Here is a 5526-nt window from a genome sequence, read left to right as displayed (position 1 = left end):
AATGAAAAGACCTCGCCCAAGAGACCTGCTGATTAGTTACAATTGTATCTCAGTGCAGGTGCTGAGTATTCTGGGATCTGACAAAAGTCTCCTTTATCTCATTCAGTTTGTGAAACTTTGTTACTTTTCCTGCTCATTCAGTGTCAGGGATCAAAGAGAAATGTGAGATGTGAATAAGAATTTGGGACTATGGGCTGAGCTGTCACAACCAGGACTGTCCTGTGAATGTACAATATATAATATGTGTGTTATACAATATTCTGTGGGTATGGGGGGGGGGCAGATTATATTAGAGACAAGAAGCCAAATATATTAACCCTGGGGCACAGCTCTTATGTGAGGGGATTATGCCAGGATTTTACTGAAGTTATACACTGATCATGTGACTAAGGAGGATACGGCCAGACAATTAGTTTGGCAGTGACAGTGTTAATTAGCCCTGCCCATTTCCCATAAGGCCACACCCACTGATATTTCCTATAGGGAATGGCACATGGGGGAGTGAGAGGACTGTGCCAGTCACATGATTAACAGCTCAGTTGGTGCAGTAAATGGCTCAGTTGCCCCTGAGTAGTGAGCCCTGGACTGATTCACTGGTCACTAAGGCAATTATCCATGATCTCCCTCTAACTGATCTCACCACTGTGTGTGTATAAATAAAATAGGTTGGGATTTTAGCAAATAATGTGCCTGAGACTTTGTGACTCTTCTCTTCTTACTGTATGGGAGGGGCTTGTGTTGTATGGAAGATGCTGCATTGTGATTGGCTGATATCAGTGATATTCACATCAGTCAGGTGACACCCCTACAGATGGGGGCGCTGTTCTATTGCAGCTCTATGGGAAAACTGTCTGTTGTCTGATACAGGTGAGAACTGGGACTGCAAATAATCTATAAACCTAATTATGAATACATTATTGTATTATTGTATTTTAATCTTCTGAGAGAGCTACGATTTATATCCTGTAATTAATCTGATGGCTAAAGGCAACACAATCCCTATAATAAAGTTTTTGCATATTTTTGTTGGTTATTAATAATAAAATGTGAGAATGTTTCCCAGTGATGCCTCAGTCTTCTCCACTATTATCCTGTCCCTTTGGGTTCATGTTTATGGGCACAATTGACTAACAGAGGAACCAATGATGAATTCAGAGGAATATTCCTGAGCAAGTGAATTGTGTTGTTTGCAGGTGAATCAGTGAGTGTAGGTCAGGCCCAGCCAGTTGAGTTGCTCAGAGGGGTCCCAACTGCTGCTACTCACAGGCTTCTTATTCACCCAAATGACTTTATATAGTGAATAAAGTACCCCCTCTTGTAAAATATAAGGATATTATAAGTTACCGGGGAGTTTCATGACCATATAAAAGTATGAGGCCGAAGGCCGAGTGTTTTTATACAGGTCATGAAACTCCGAGGTAACTTCTAATATCCTCATATTTTACAACTGGGGGTACTTTATTTATTATAATACACAAATTTCAGTGAGTCATGTGACAGAAATGACATCAGAACTCACCGTTTATAACTGATGACATCAGAACTCACCGTTTATAAGGATATAATTTACAGGATATTCATGGCTTTTGTGTATTATATAGTGAATAAAGTACCCCCTCTTGTAAAATATTAGGATATTATAAGTTACCGGGGAATTTCATGACCATACATAGTTAAATTGGGTTGAAAAAAGACAAAGTCCATCAAGTTCAACCCCTCCAAATGAAAACCCAGCCCCATACACACACCCCTCCCTACTTTTAATTAAAATTCTATATACCCATACCTATATTAACTATAGAGTTTAGTATCACAATAGCCTTTAAAATAGCCATATAAAAACACGAGGCCGAAGGCCGAGTGTTTTTATACAGGTCATGGAACTCCGAGGTGACTTCTAATATCCTCATATTTTACAACTGGGGGTACTTTATTTATTATAATACACAAGTTTCAGTGAGTCATGTGACAGAAATGACATCAGAACTCACCGTTTATAACTGATGACATCAGAACTCACCGTTTATAACTGATGACATCAGAACTCACCGTTTATAAGGATATAATTTACAGGATATTCATGGCTTTTGTGTATTATATACAAATTATGGACTAGACAACCCCAAGGCTAAATTCTGTGTTTGATATCAGTTACTATTTCTAGTGATTAGGGTAAGGAACAGTGATCACTGAGAATGATCTAAATTAATCTATTTAACCATCTTTATTATATATATATTCATAAGTCTAATCAAACTTTGTACCATTTGTTTCTAAACATATATAATGTTATTAAGTAACAGATTTGTAACCAGTGAATTGAAACATGATTATCTTATAATGGGAAGTGTAGTGACATTTGCAAGAAACACAGTAACAATTATAAAACTGAAATATGTATTTCATTAACTTGGATCAATGTTGTCCTTTTTATTGGAATGTTTTTAATACACGCGCTCGTGCTGTTAATTAGGACGTTGATTAAGATGATGAATTTTGTGGGAAGAGGGGGAGTTGTTTGTTTGTGAGTATAAGTTGTTGGACTGTACAATACATGCCTAGGTCTCTGAGGGGTTGTTACGAAACACGTCAGACCTTGGGCTGCTTTTTCTTTCTTTTTAATTAAATTCAACAATAAAGACGGATGATTTTAACAACATATTGAACTGAGTAATCTTTGACTCCTGGAGTGCGCTGCAACGTCCGCTTTTCTTGAATATAAAACTGCTGATGTTTTGTGCTTCTGTACCAGCCCAAGGCAACCACAGCCCTTTAGCAGTAAAGATCTTTGTGTCTCCAAAGATGCCCCAGTAGCTCCCCATCTGATTATGGGAAATGGAGAAAGAGAAAAGTTCTGGTTGGAAATGTGTTAGTGTTATCCCCAGTAGTTATTAGTGGATCAAACACAGACAAGTCCATATCACATTCCCAATGATTTCTATGGTGTGTCTGCTGCGTTGTTTTCATGACTCACAACAGGTGCAGAGAAATGGAATAAATGACAAAAGAAATTACAGGTAAAGATTTAACTTTTTAATTAATAAAAAAACAACTGTCAAATAGTCATGAAACATATTGAAGTCAACAGGCGGCAAACTTTTTTTTGGGCGCAACAATTTTTTTCATACTCCAAATGCATTAGGGCTAGTCCACACGAGGAGATTCGGGGAGATTTTGTCACCTGGCGACTAATCGGCTCGTCTTTTGAGCGACAATCTCCCTGAACTGCCTCAGCGTTTTTCCCCGTAGGCTACAATGAAAAGTCGCCTGCCTCACTGAGGCAACTTTGGGCGACTATTGAAAACGCATCGCCGCGTGTGCATTAGCGCAGGCGACTTTTCATTGTAGCCTATGGGGGAAAATGCTGAGGCAGTTTGGGGAAATAGCCGCTCAAAAGACGAGGCGATTAATCGCCAGGCAACAAAATCTCCTCGAATCTCCTCAAATAATCAAGATTATTGATGAGAGCACTTTTGTTCTATGTCAAGAAAACAGTAGCCCTACACTGGATGGGGCCAACATCTCCCACGCTTAAAAAATGGATAAATCTCATTAATTCCCAGCTGGAACTTTATAAGTTAACGTATATTGCCAGAGGCTGTCCACAGAAATTCGAATGTATATGGTCTCCTTGGCTGGATTCACCCGCAACGGCGACCAAATAAGTCTACTGTGAAATTTCATCATATTCTCTCCATGTCTACCCTTCTTCTTCTTTCCTTCTTCTTCTTTCCTTCTTTCTTGTTGTTCATGAAAACGTAATAAAAAGTTACTATTAAAAAAAAATAATAATTCAGCACCTAAAAACTGTGAGGTGTATTTTTAAAATACAAATTATTTTTAGATTCAAGCTTTTGAGAAAAATGTTTAGATTTTTTTTTAGACTGTAAAATAAAAGAAAGAAAATTAGAAATTGGATTTTAGTGCAGTCTAGTTTTTTACATAAATTTATTTAAGGATTGTTCACTTTCCAAAAACCTTTTTCAGATCAGTTATTTTAAGATTGTGTTTTAGAAACTACAACCGATTGTGAGTGTGAGTGTGAGTGAGGCAACTCAGCGATCCAGTGGCAGTTTCTGTTACAGTTTGTGACAATTTTTTACAACACTGAAGATTAAAGTTTTTTTTTTCACCTTTTTAAGTCTTTCTCAAACAACTCTGGGAGGGGGGTCACCGACCCTGTAACTTTTCTATATTGATACATTTGGGGGCCGATTCACTAACTTCGAGTGAAGTATTCGAAGTAAAAAAACTTCTAATTTCGAAGTGTTTTTTGGGCTACTTCGACCATCAAATGGGCTACTTCGACCTTCGACTACGACTTTGAGTCGAAGGATTCGAACTAAAAATCATTTGACTATTCGACTGTCAAAGTACTGTCTCTTTAAGAAAAAACTTCGACCCCCTAGTTCGCCATTTAAAAGCTACCGAAGTCAATGTTAGCCTATGGGGAAGGTCCCCACAGGCTTGGCTAACTTTTTTTGATTGAAGGATATTCCTTCGATCGTTGGATTAAAATCCTTCTAATCCTTCTATTCAAAGGATTTAATCATTCGATCGAAGGAATAATCCTTTGATCGTTCGATTGAACTATTTGCGCTAAAATCCTTCGACTTCCAATTTAGGATTTTAATTCCAAGTCAAATATCGAGGGTTAATTAACCCTCGATATTCGACCCTTGGTGAATCGGCCCCATAGTGGATCCATATTTTATCTCTGGCCCTGCTGAGCAGAATACCTGAGTTTAAAAATGAATGTGGCTAAAAATGTCCTATTTTCTATAGTGAACTTATTGCAGGAGGCTAAAGCTTGAGCTTGTCAATAGCAGCAATGATCCAGGACTTCCAATCTACATGGTGGAGGGCCGATAACGGAAGCCAGTGTTAGCCACTCCCTGTTTTTAGACCACACCCACTTTAAACCACACCCATGTTACCACAAGACCATGTCCACATTAATAGCACAACAAAAAACCAAATGGTTGGTGCTCACTGAAGGGATCAGGGCCAGAACTAGGGGGAGGCAGAGTAGGCGGCTGTCTGGGGCACCATCATTTCAAGTGTTTATTTAATAATTAGTTTCAGTAATCATGGTCACCCAGTTGGGTGGAATCCATCTCCTTCCCCTTCTCCCTCTTGCCGGCAAGTAATGGCTCCTTCTGTGCGGTGCAGTGTGATGTACATATACGCGTCAATGACGTCACTGATATGTTGGGGGACAGAGAGAGACAGAGAGCTGGGGGGCTGCTTGGTGGGACTCTCGCTGCTCTCACACTTGCACAGTTACACTGAACTCAAGACTTTCTCTCTATTACTGTAAAGTGTGAAGCCTCCTGCTGGCACAGCCACGTACAGATTTGGGGCCCATATATTTGCTGTTGGGCTGGGCGCTGGCACAGGTACATAAATACTTGGGGACAATATGATCAATTTATTTTTGGCTGCTGCTGACACAGGTAAAGATTGGGGGCAATACGATGGCTGCAGGAGGGCTGTATGATGGAGGGCTGCTGAGCTTGCTGGTAC

Source organism: Xenopus laevis, chromosome 6S (genome assembly GCF_017654675.1).
Source record: "Xenopus laevis strain J_2021 chromosome 6S, Xenopus_laevis_v10.1, whole genome shotgun sequence".
Classification (NCBI taxonomy): Eukaryota; Metazoa; Chordata; class Amphibia; order Anura; family Pipidae; genus Xenopus; species Xenopus laevis.
Note: the sequence above shows the minus strand (reverse complement) of the source record.